The sequence below is a fragment of the Solanum verrucosum genome, unplaced genomic scaffold (assembly GCF_900185275.1).
Source record: "Solanum verrucosum unplaced genomic scaffold, falcon-dt-bn FXZP01000297.1, whole genome shotgun sequence".
Taxonomy (NCBI): domain Eukaryota; kingdom Viridiplantae; phylum Streptophyta; class Magnoliopsida; order Solanales; family Solanaceae; genus Solanum; species Solanum verrucosum.
The window spans coordinates 730,928-744,423 of NW_026020215.1; the positions used below are offsets into that span (position 1 = coordinate 730,928).

At 42.2% G+C, this 13,496-nt stretch overlaps 1 protein-coding gene across 7 annotated transcripts in view; it reads left to right on the forward strand.

The window, feature by feature from the left end:
- The window catches only part of LOC125830655 (peptidyl-prolyl cis-trans isomerase FKBP15-1-like), a 1,183,135-nt gene that overhangs the window by 218,839 nt on the left and 950,800 nt on the right, over nt 1-13,496 (forward strand). The window lies entirely within an intron of this gene.

Here is a 13,496-nt window from a genome sequence, read left to right on the forward strand (position 1 = left end):
GAGGTTTAATTTGAGCGTATCAAATTTTGGCGCCGCTGCAGGGAAATAAGGCTTTTAGATTAAGTTTAACTACATTATTGAACTTTAGTCAAATATTTACTAATTTTAGTTTTTCTTTTGTTTTTGTTTCCCTCAGGTTCCTACTCTAGTGTATGCCAAGTACACAGAGCCAAGGTGAACCACTTACTCCTTACGAACGAGAATTGAACAAAACTTTGCAAAGAATGAATAACCAAGGAGTCCTAGTCAATCCTATTGGAGGAGATTTAGGTGTTAGGGTTGAGTTGCTGCCTCCGAGGGTTGGTGATGAGAATAATCAAGTTCAAGGTGAAAATCTACTGGGAGATGCATTGAGGGTACATGATCCACCAGGACCAAGACTGCGTGATAACAATAGAGTCAACCTTAATGTCGCTGAATCTGACGGACCTCTTGTTCTAACCCTTCTACCTCCGGGGCATACATTTGTGGTGACTAGTAGTCTGATACAGATGCTTACAACGAGGGGTTTGTTCTCTGGTTTGGCATCAGAGGATCCACATGCGCACATAGCCAAGATGAGGAGTGTTTGCAAAAATTGTGTGGGTCTAGCGGACTTGGACGTGGATGTCATTGGATTGAGAGTATTCCCTCTATCATTGACCGGCGATGTTGTTCTGTGGTTTACTGAGCTTTCTTATAACTCAATCGACACATGGGACCAATTAACTGACGTGTTCTTTGCAAAATACTTTCCTGTGTCAAAGAAGCTGAACCACAAAGATAAACTCAACAACTTCGTAGCACTACCTAGAGATTCTGTGAGTAGTTCTTGGGACAGGTTCACTGCTTTCATAAGAGGTGTCCCGAATTACCGCATTGATGATGAATCTCTAAAGGAATACTTCTACCGAGGTCAGGATGACAATAGTAAAGCAGTGCTTGATACTATCGCTGGAGGTTCATATGGTGAGTGCACTTTTGAGCAGATCGTTGAGAAACTGGAGAAAATTTCCCAAAAAATAAAGCATGGAGCACTAGAAAGTCAGATACTGGGAGAAACATGTTTGCAGTCCAAGCTACTACTAACCAATCTGTTGATGACATTCATGAGGAGATGGCTTAGATGAGAACCTAACTAGGGTTGGTGTCGAAGCATGTAAGCGGAGGTACTGAAAAGGTAAATGCTGTTAATTATTTGACTAGAATTCCACCACCGGCTGAGAAATGTTACTATGAAGAGGATACTTATGCAGTGAATGATCAGACGGGGGGTTTTAGAGCCAACACCCAAGGTTCCAATACAGATAATTGGCACCAAGGTCAAGGAAACCAAAGTCGGAACTATGACAACTACAACCGAGAGGGTCAATATGTCCAGGATGGGAGCTACAATCGTGACAACAACTACAACCGGAAAAACTATGGCAACAAAAATAATCGGGTTGGACCTTATGTTGCTTCCCAAAATTGGGAATCCGGTAATAGGGAAGCTGGAGGTAACATGTCACGTATTGAGGATATGATGCAGAAGATGATGAAGAAGTTTGATTCAACTGATGAGAATGTGAAGGAGATGCGAAATGACTTGTCTAGTATTGGTCAAAAAGTTGATGCCTATGCAGTGTCAATCAAGCATCTTGAGTAGCAGATGAATCAGTTGTCTACTACAGTAAGCCCACGTCAACCTGGCACACTTCCTAGCAACACCATCCAAAATCCAAAAAATTATGGGCATTGTATGGCAGCCACTACTTGATGGGGTAAGCAAACCATTGATCCACCTATGTTGTCTGGGGTTGAAGTTGAGGCTAGTAAAAATGATGATGTGATTGAGGTAAATGGAGAGTCCGAGAATGGGACAGAGAAGGAAGTGGAGATAAACCAGAAAATTGTTCCTATGCCTAGACCGTGACCTCGTTTCCCACAGAGATTAGTGAAGAATACTGAAGAAGGCAATGTGTCATTGATATTGAAGCAGCTTTCAATCAATGTGTCGTTGAAAAAAGCTTTGGAGCAAATGCCTGGGTATGTGGAGTTATGAAGGACTTGGTAACTAAAAAGCGGGCCGTGAGTTTTGAAGATGATAATAAGTTGCAACATTGTAGTGCTATTACTACAAGGTCCCTAGTGCAGAAGAAGGAGGATCCTGGTGCTTTCACTATTCCTTGTACCATTGGGTTGCTACATTTTGCAAAGGCATTGTGCGATTTGGGTGCTAGTATCAATTTGATGTCATTGTCTATTTACAAGAAGTTGGGTTTGGGGGCTCCAAAACCGACTGCGATGTGACTTTTTATGGCTGATAGAATTGTGAAGAAGCCCATTGGTGTGCACCAAGATGTCTAGTGAAAGTGGAGTGGTTTATCTTTCCGGCAGATTTTGTGAAACTTGATTGTGATGTTGACTTTGAGGTTCTCATTATTCTTGAGAGACCATTCCTAGCCACTGGGCATGCCCTGGTTGATATGGAGAAAGGATAGTTGAAGTTTCGATTGAATAATGAAGAGGCAACTTTCAATAACTGTAGTTCCATGAAGCAGAGTAGTGAGCTCAAATCGGTATCTATGGTGACGCATATTGTAGAGAGTGGTTCTGAGGTGTTTGTTGAAGAGAGGTTTGGTGTTAATGCACTAGTAGCGGTAATGATGAACTTTGAGAGTGATGGTATTGAAGACTATGATGAATTGGTCGCCGTACTTGATAGATTTGAATTCCGTTCAAAACCAAAGAGATTGGAGTTAGACATGAAGAATTGCGACTCTCCACCTACTAGACCGTCTGTTGAAGAGGCTCCAAAATTGGATCTTAAGGCTCTACCATCACATTTGAGGTATGTTTTCTTGGGGAGAGATGGTACTTTACCGATCATCATTGCGACAGATTTGAATATGGCACAAGTTGAGGCATTGGTTTCCGTGTTGAAGAGGTTCAAGCGAGCAATTGAGTGGAATACTGCAGACATTTTTGGGATTCCTCTTGGTATTTGTTCTCATAAATTTAACTCATGCCGGATCACAAGCCTATTATTGAGCACCAAAGAAGACTAAATCCGCCTATGAAAGAGGTAGTTAAGAAGGATATCATCAAGTGGTTGGATGCTGGAGTTATTTATCCCATTGCATATAGTAGTTGGGTTGTTCAGTGTGTCCCCAAGAAAGGTGAGATTACTTTGGTACCTAATGAGACAAACGAGCTTGTTCCGATGCGGCCCGTGATTAGATGGAGAGTCTGCATGGACTACCGAAAATTGAATGCTTGGACAGAAAATGACCACTTCCCTATGCCGTTCATGGATCAAATGCTGGATCGACTTGCTGGTAAGGGTTGGTATTGCTTTCTTGATGGTTATTCGGGCTATAATCAAATTTCCATAGCTCCGAAAAACCATATTCACTTGCCCTTATGGGACTTTCGCCTTCAAACAGATGCCATTTTGGTTGTGTAATGCTCCTGTGACCTTTCAGCGTTGTATGATGTCGATATTGTCTAATATGGTGGAGGACACTATTGAGGTATTTATGGATGATTTCTCTGTGGTAGGTGACTCTTTTGATCGTTGTCTGGACCATTTGGTCGACGTGCTTAAAAGGTGTGAAGAGTGCAATCTTGTGCTCAATTGGGAGAAGTGCCACTTCATGGTGAAAGAAGGGAAAGTTCTGGGTCATCGGATTTCTGAGAAGGGTATTGAGGTTGATAGAGCGAAAGTTGAGGTAATAGAAAAGCTTCCACCACCTATCTCTGTTATAGGTGTTAGAAGTTTTCTTGGGAATATAGGTTTCTATAGGAGGTTCATCAAGGATTTCTCCAAAATTGCACATCCATTGTGCAAACTGCTTGAAAAGGAGTATAAGTTTGATTTTGATGATGCTTGTCTGAGAGCATTTGGAGAGTTGAAGGAGAAGTTAGTCACTGCACCTATCATTATTTCACCGGATTGGGGACAACCGTTTGAGGTAATGTGTGATACGAGTGGAGTGGCGCTTGGTGTAGTATTGGGACTTAGGCGAGAGAAGATTCTTCAACCTATTTACTATGCTAGCAAAGCTCTAAATATGGCTCAAAAGAACTATACAGTGACTGAACAAGAGCTTCTTGCGGTGGTTTTCGCATTTGAGAAATTTCCATCCTACTTGCTTGATACTAAGGTCATAGTGCATATTGACCATTATGCATTGAGGTATTTGATGGCTAAGAAGGATGCAAAACCGAGGTTGATTAGATGGTGTTGTTGCTGCAGGAGTCCGATTTTGTGGTGAAAGATAGAAAAGGGACAGAAAATTAGGTTGCCGATCACTTGTCCAGATTGGAGGAAGAAGCTATACTCAAGCTTGGTGATGGGGCTGAAATTAATGATGCTCTTCCAGATGAACATGTATTGGCTGCTTCTCATGATCTGATTCCTTGGTTCGAAGACTCTGCTAACTATTTGGCAAGTGATCTGGTGCCATCGGATTTGTCTTTTCACCAAAAGAAAAAATTTATGTATGATGTGAAGAAGTTCTTTTGAGATGAGCCTTACTTATATCGTAGTTGTGTTGATGGGATTATTCGTCGCTGTGTCACCGAGGTCGAGATGTTGAGTATACTAGAGGCGTGCCATGCATCGCCTATTGGTGGGCATCATAGTGGTATTCGGACTGCGCATAAAATTTTGCAGTGTGGGTATTATTGGCCTACCATCCACCAAGATGCTCATGATTTTGCCAACTCTTGTGACCGTTGCCAAAGAGAAGGAGGAATTTCAAAGAGGCAAGAGCTTCCTATGTATCTTATATTGGTGATAGAGTTGTTTGATGTATGGGGCATTGATTTTATGTGTCCATTTGTGAGTTCACATTGGATGAAGTATATTCTTGTTGCAGTTGATTGTGTGTCGAAGTGGGTGGAAGCAATTGCGCTTCCCAACAATGAAGGTAAAAGTGTCACCGCATTCTTGAAAAAGAATATATTCTCTAGATTTGGTACACCTAGGGCGATTATCAGCGATGGAGGTTCCCACTTTTGTAATAATTTGTTCAAGGCGTTACTTGAGAAATATGGCGTCCGCCACAATGTAGTCACTTCTTACCATCCGCAGTCTAGTGGGCAAGTTGAAGTGTCCAACATAGAGATCAAGTCCAAGTGGACCGGGCCATTCTTAGTCACGCAAGGGCACCTACATGAAGTGGTTGATCTTGAGAACAATGAGGGAACAAGGTTCAATGTAAACGGGCAAAGGATAGAGGTCTATCTGGGAAATACGGAAAGTGTGCAAGAAGTTGTTGAGGCCTATTATCTTGATGAAGTCTGAGTAATCAAGAGGCCTGCGTCGTGCCACGACATTAAATCAAGCGCTGCTTGGGAGGCAACCTAAGATGTACAATCTAGCCAACTATAGGTTTTTCTTTTCGGTTTAGTAGTTTTCTTTGTTTATTTGCTTTTCTGTATTCCTTTAGATAGGTGCTTTATTTTTGTTTTAGTGTTGGCTAGATATAGCATAGGGTCCGTGTCTAAAAAGTGTCCAGAAAATGTAAAAAGAAAGGCCTAATGATTGCTACAGGTGCAGGGACGAAAAGAACAATATGCAGAAAATATCTGGTGCAGAGGTCTATGGAGACCATCGACGGTCCGTAGGTCAAACTGCAGACCGTGAATGGTAGCCGTAGACCCCAGGTAAGTTTCCTAATTTTTTCTAAGTGTGTAAGTGACCTACGGACCCCATCTACGATCCGTAGGTCGACCCATGGACCGTAAACGGGGTCTCGTGGGTCCAAACCCTAGTTCCACCTGACCCGACCCAGACCTCTTTTAAATAAAACCCTCCCTTTTTCAAATCACTCCCCCATTTCCCATATTCCCTCCTAACCGTTTCTAACCCTCCAAATCCCAGAACTCTCTCATTATATCCCCAAATCACTCCCCATCTTCCATACATATCATCACTCCAAACTCATTCCCATTCCTCTCTTCCCCAAAATCTGAGCACTCTTATTTTTGGTTGCCAAGAAAAAGTCAAGGTCTGGGTTTGGTGTCCAAAAAATCTAAGAAGTTTAAACATCACACAATCACCCACTTCCATTGCTTCTAAGGTACTTGATTTCAACTTAAATTTGAATTTTCTTGTTCATTGTGCCAAATTATGAAGTCATGAAGTGGTTCTTGACCTTGGGTTGTTGAAGTATGAAATTGCATGTTAAACTATGCTAGAAACACCCATGGGATGATAGATAGTGATTGTGTAGTCTTAGTAATGAAATAACTTGGTGAAATTAGAGTCTACATGTAAGTTTCGACTTAGGGTTCCTAGTTTAGTATGAAATACAAGTTGAAATTGAGTAATTGGAACCCTAGGAATGACAAACTATCATAAATTGTGTTGAAATACATGACTAGACTTGGGATGAATGCTTGTAATTGTCGAAAAATTGGTTTACCCATGAGGCATGTCGGATACCTAGCACGGACTTGGTCCACGATACCGCATCTACGTATCGTAGGTCAGTTTACGGACCATAGATCAGGTGTGTGACACATAGCAATTCCACTATGTGTGGAACCACGGAGGTGGACTACGGTCCATAGATCAATTTATGGATCGTTCTGCATATCCGTGGTTCCCATCAGAGTCCAAATATTTTGGTGCCTCGGACCTACAGAGGGGACCCACAGACCGTAGTTCAACCTACGGACCATATGTACTCACCGTAGGTGGCCACTGAAGCTACTGTTTAGAATATTTTTTAGTTTTTCGTTTGGTTCATTCTTTGTTCTAAAATTTTTTTTTAGTGTATTTTTAGTTTATATAGGTACTAATTCTCACTCCACAGGTACCATTGCCCCGAAGAAAGCTATAGCCGTCAAGGGTAGATCTAAATCAAAGGCACCAACCCGTCGGCTAATCAACGATGATACTGATGCTAAGAAAGACCCCGAATATGTTCCCCCCACTAGGAGGACATCACCCACAGCGCCCCGGGCTACTCAGAATCAATCCAATCAGGTGGTTCCCGACATAATCACTACCTCTCAGTCTGATAAGGAGGATACACTGATCGGATCACCAGCTGGGTTTGTTTCTGGTTTTGAGTCCGCTTCTGCTTTGGGGTCTTCTATTGGCTCTACCACAGGCTCAAGTTCACATGATAGGGCTGCCTCATCTGATGAGGCTACTAGTTCGGGGGTGGTTCCAGTGCCCCCAAACACCGACCCTACTCTGGTTGTTAAGGAGCCTAATGCGTGGAGGGTCAATGAAAGATATACAAGGATTCCTCGATGTTAAATGAAAAGAGAAAGAAGGCCCGACTAATCACTGAGGAGCGCAAAGTTCTCACGGGGAGCTTACACACCATTCCCGACATCCACCAGAAACACAAATGCGAGTCGATGGATCGGAGCCCTAGGACCTATAGCGAGGAGATAGTGAGAGAATTCTATGCCTCCTATGCTACCATATTATGTGGTTCTATTTACAAAAGGTCCAAGCCCACATCTCAAGACCCTCTCAGTTCCACTCTAGTCCGTGGCTTTTCGATGGACATATCGCAGATCACCATCAGCCGATTACTCTATAGTCCGGGCACCAGGTGGGCACTAAACACTGCTGAATTTGACTACTGGTGGGACATTGTGACGAGTGGAGCAATCCAGCGAAATGCAGAGCTGAGCGAGGCCGTACTACTTTGGTTGGCCAGGCACATAGCTGTGGATAGAGAGCGTGCAGAGTGGTTCAACACACCGCGCTTGGGTATTCGAAAGGCCACCCTTAATTTGGTGGCCAAGTTCTTTTGGCTTTTGGTGCGGAACAGGGTATTGCCCACTAAGGCTGATAATGCGCGTACATGTGATAGAGCAGTGATGGTTGCGGCCTTGGTAGCTGGGTTTGAGATCGACTTTACCCGCATGCGATTGGCAGAGATCCATTAGAGGGCATTCAGGACCACCACCAGTTTACCCTTCCCGTGTATGATCTTCCAGTTGGGCAGGGATTCTGGGGTGCTTATTTGGCATTGTGAAACTTTGGTGCAGGCGACTGGGACTCTTGATAACGGCCTTATTCGGGATGACACCAACGTAGCTACCCCGCGATGTGGTCCACAGATTGCGGTGCCTCAATTAGGAGAAAATTTAGTAGATGATGTGAAGCAGATGCAGGGTGATGACCCTGCCCCTCCAGCCGACACTGATGAGGCCCCAGTCTCTCATCTCATGCCACTAGTCGAACCTCTAGCGCGTCCAGAGCCACCCCGCCTTCAAGAGATGCTGTTGTGACCTTGGCTCGAGTTCAGAAATTTGAGGCTTAGATGGCCACGCTGCTCCAACATGTGAGGCCATCGATGCAGTGGTCTATTATAGAGTCCGAGGTTAGGATGGAGACCATGATGAATCGGAGTGTCCAAGCTGTTCATAAGTGCCTGGACGCCTTCGAGTTGAGGGTCCTTGCGCGATCAGCCCCCATCATAGATTTCTCCTCTATCTAGACCGAGCTGGACAATCTCCAAGTCGACCTTGATACTATCATTGTCCCACCCACAGATGAGCCAGAGTGTGCACCTACAGCAGTAGCTGATAATACAGTGCTTGATGCTTTATTCAGAGATGACGTAGCACAGCCCGAGCCTACCTATGCTCATGGGAAGAGGCACTGCTCTAGTCACATTTTGACACTACTGAGGATGCTCAAGCAAAGAAGCGGGAGCGCTAGAAAAATGAGCAAGCTAGGAGAGCCTCCATTGTGGATGAGGAATTGTGCCAGCAGAGGGTTCATGAGATTGCTCTTAGAGCCTCGAGTTCTAGGCCTACCACTGAGGCTATGACTGTTGTGGGAGATGATGTTAGCACTAATGGTGGTGCAATTAGAATGATTGATAGCACTACTGATGGTGTTGTGATAGATGATGTGGGCACTACTGAGGGTGACCCAAGTGTTGTTCCAGTGGGCTCTGGGAAATCGGACCCATCCACTTGTTGAGTTCTTCGACGCATTTGCCCCACAAGTTTGCTTCACCTTCACCCTACTCTTTATTGCCTATTTTTGTGCATTGGGGACAATTGCACTCTATTTTGTTGGGGTGGGGTAAATGGATTGTGAATGATAGGGTAAAATCTGAGTAACCCAATTCATAATCCTCTCTTGGGGTTTTCTTGCCTGTATTCTTTTTCCCCAAGAGACTGTTTAATTTCTGTTGAACCGGCATGTGTTAGGATTGTATGTGTAGAAGCATGAGAAAGAATGAAGCATGATGGCATAATTTGAATGAAAAATGATACCCGTCAAATTTTTTGTGATATGTGCTAAAATTCGTAGGCTAGAATGAGTTGAATATGTTGGCTCTGAGTATGACATGATAAAGAACCAACTTAATCTCATGACTTAAGCTAAAACTTGAACTGGGTAATCTGATAATCTGATAATGAAACCATGTGCCAAGAGTGTGTGAGAATGGTTAATTGTTCAGACGATTTCGTGCCAATCTAGAACTTGCCCCATTGGTCTTGCTAGGATAATCTATGCTAGAAGTTAGGAAGTGATCATAGGCCATTGTTCAAATTAGTCCACTTAAGCCTAAAATGATCTAACCAAATGGTAGCATTATTCCCTTTGATCCAAATATTTGAGCCTAACATTGATCAATTCTTTTGATTCACCTAACTCACCTTCCCTTAAGAACATTGTCTTCGCCCCAGTCCCTCCTTGGACATATCCACCTTGACTTAGGCCAAAAGCCTAAGTTGAGGGTGGCTAAGCCCAAAAGTTACCTTGATCTTAGACCTGGTCCAATATCGGACATTGTGCACCTTAATTAATGCAAAATACATAAGTTGAGGGTGGCTATGAAAAAGGAAACCAAATGGAAAAAGGGTATAAAAAAAGTCTAGTGTTGAAAAGAGGAAAAAATATGAAAGAGGATGTGGCATTGTGCAAAAGAAGCAAAACAAAAGTGTTAAGAAAAAGAAAGTGAAAGAAAAAGAAGAAAGTGAGAAATAAGAGTCAAAAAGTCAAACGTCACATCCTTGGTTGAAAAGAGTTAAGGGAAAGAAATTGAGAAAAAGTTGCCAAAAATAGGTCAAGGAAGAGGTAAATAGCCAATGTAATTTCAACGAGGGCAGAAATTTACTAAAAAGTACCTAAATGTACCACACCTGACCCCGAGCCTACGTTACAAGCTAAGAAAAGTCCTATAGTGATCCTAGCAACTAGTTTGGAGAATCTAAGCAGTGAAAATAAAGGCAAGCCTATGGTATTTAGCACTAACTGTACTTGAAATTACTTCTGAGTGTGAGTGTTGAATGAATCCTTGTACTCAAAATCACATTCATTGTGTGAAAAAGGGATTTTGTTTGAAGTATGGGCACTAGTTACATTGTTGGAAAGTTGGTACCTTGGTAATAGCAAAACAGTGTATGTTATGTGTTGATTGGTCAATCTTTAATTTGTCATATTTTGATCAGCATGAGTTAGCTTGTTGAGTCTAAAAGAAACTATTTGCACTCAAAAAGAGAGTCGGGATAGAGAGCCATGTGATTGTTTGCTTCTATACAAGTGTCATTTAGAGTCTTAGTACGTCGCTTGAGGACAAACAACAAATTTAAGTTGATGGTGTTGATATACCGTGAGTTTACAGTATTTTTAATATATTTGACTTAAGCGTTGTGTGTGTCTAGGGCCATTTTGTATTGGTATTAATGTGTTTTTATCATGTTTGTAGGAAATAAGTTCGGACATGGAAGTATGAGACACAACTGAAGAATTGTGCAGAAAAGGGCATCTACAAAAGTGACTCACGGACCATAGGTCCAGTCACGTTCCGTAGATGGTGATCGTAGATGAATAGGCAAAGCATGAAGAAGAAATCTGGGAATTCTTGACCAAGTGTGGAACCACGACCTTAAACAACGGACCATAGGTCGACCTACGGGCCACCTTGCAAGTCCATCAAACCATTCAGAGAAGGGTGTTCCAGTACCTGATTTCAAAAGTCTAAGTATGAAACCACGGAGGAGGATCTATGGACCGTGGATTGAATCACAGTCCGTCCTATTGATCCGTCAATTACAACTGAGAGGAGGAGATTTGAAGAGTTGAAAAATTGCCTAAGTCCCAAATCACGGAAAGGACCTACGGACCGTAGGTCTGTCCACGGTCCGTTGGTCAGTGTCGTCAACTACAACCGCGTCCAGAAACTTTATTTCCTTATTTCGTTTCCTTTTTAGTTGGGACTTGTTTTTCTATGTATAGGGAATGTAAACCTCATTTTTGGGGGTTAGACCTTATTACTTTTATTCTAGTTTTTGGCTTTGGAGATTAACTTGCAACTTTAGCAATTCTTGATTTCCTAAATTCGTTTTGAAGATTTTGACTTTGAAATTCAAGTTGAGATTCTGGGTTTATTCTTCTCATTACGTAAGTTCATGATTTCTTCATCTAAAAATATAAATTATGTTCTTGCTACTATGGGTAACTAAATCCACAACTAGGGTTGTGGGAACCATGAGCGATTAACAACGTATGAATAGTAACTAAGTAATTATTGAATAGTGTTGTTGCATGCATTGGTAATTCTTTCGTTTAGAATTCTTTTTAACGGTTGCCAACGTTAGAACTCGCCTTGTTGCTACTTGCCGGACCAAAGAGGTAGTTAATAAGAAAAGAATTATCAACATAGATTTAGTGTGATACTATCTAATAGTCTAGTGTCAGTTGGTGCGAGGGTGAAAACTAAGCCATACATTGATGCGATGTCTAATATGAGGTAAAGGTAAGGGTTAGTAAATTATACACATGTAGCCGGACTAAGGTGCGGGGTGAAATTCTCTAGTTGCCGGACCAAGGAATTAGAGATACCTAACTTATCACTTTGCATGTAATACAGTAGGAAAGGTTTACTATTACTAGGATTACCGTGTTATGAGCTTATGGAGAACACATATACCCTAGTTTCTCTCTCATCTTGATAACAACTAAAGTTTGAATCTTGGTCACTGATTGTTCACATAATTTCCAGAATTTGTTTCACAAATCGCCCCCCCCCCCCCTTTAATTACTTGTTTCAGAAGTACGTTGACTAAAAGAATATAATTGTAAGTTAAGTTTAAGTCTAAACCATATTCCTCGTGGGATAGACCCTAACCTCCAAGTTGGGTCATTTACTTGATAACGATTGCATATACTTCTTTAGGGAGGTGTATTTTGAGCGTATCAGTGCCTTCGGAGGAGAAGGCGAAGCTAGCCACCTACCAACTAAAGGATATGGCTCAAGTTTGGTATGAACAATGGAAAGGTGAGAGGCCAAGAGGAACGGGTCCCATAGATTGGAAGACAATTTAAGGAAGCATTCCTTTATATGTTCTTTCCCCTAGAGTTGAGGAAATGAAAGATACAAGAATTTATTAACCTTCGTCAATGGGGAATGAGTGTGAAGGAGTGTGCTCTCAAGTTCACCCAACTATCCAAATATGCTCCGACTATAGTGGCGGACTCAAGGGCTAGAATGAATAAATTTGTGATAAGAGTGTCTGAATTGGTTGTCAATGAATGTCGTTCGGCGATGCTTATCCCAAGTATGAATATTTCAAGTCTTATGGTCCATGTAGAACAAATTGACGAGCAAAAGCTCAAGAAAATGAATAGGGAGGTGAAGAGAGCAAGGACCGATGATGGAAATTCTTCCAAGGGTAAGTCCGAAGGTCAAGGTCGACCAAGGTTCAAGAGAAGGTTCTCCAACCAAGGCTCCTCTAGTACCCCAAGGGTCAACAAAGATAGAGTGTCTAACCCTAAGCCTCAAGGAGGCAATAGTGGTGGATCTTCCATGGTGAGGCCTACTTGTGCTAAGCACGGTAAGAAACATGATGGTGAATGTCTTGCCGACGTGGGTATTTTCTATGGTTGTGGTAAGAGTGGTCATCAATTGAAGAATTTCCCCAATTCCGATTCAAATTCCTCCTAGCGGTTCAAATTCCGATCCTCTTAAGAAAAACCGTTGCTATGCTCTTCAATCCCGAGGTGACCAAGAAAGCTCCCCAGATGTAGTGACCGGTATGTTACAAGTCTTTTCTATTGATGTATATGCATTGTTAGATCCCGGTGCCACCTTGTCCTTTGTGACACCTTTTATGTCCATGAAATTTGAAATACTCCCCGAAGAGTTAATAGAACCTTTTTAGATTTTTGCCCCAGTTGGTGACTCAGTAGTGGCAAAAAGAGTCTATAAAAGTTGTCCTATTTCCTTGTCCCATAAAGTCACCTTGGTAGATTTGGTGGAGTTAGACATGTTAGATTTCGATGTGATTTTGGGTATAGATGGGTTGCATTCATGTTATGCCTCTATTGATTGTAGGACTCGGGTAGTAATGTTTCAATTCCCAAATAAGTCTATTCTAGAGTGAAAGGGGGGAAACTTTATCCCTAGAGGTCAATTCGTTTCTTGTCTCAAAGCTAGGAAAATGATCTCAAAAGGGTGCATTTATCATATTGTTAGGGTGATGGATTTTGAGTTTGAAACCCCTTCCCTAGAGTCGATCCCCGTGGTGAATAAATT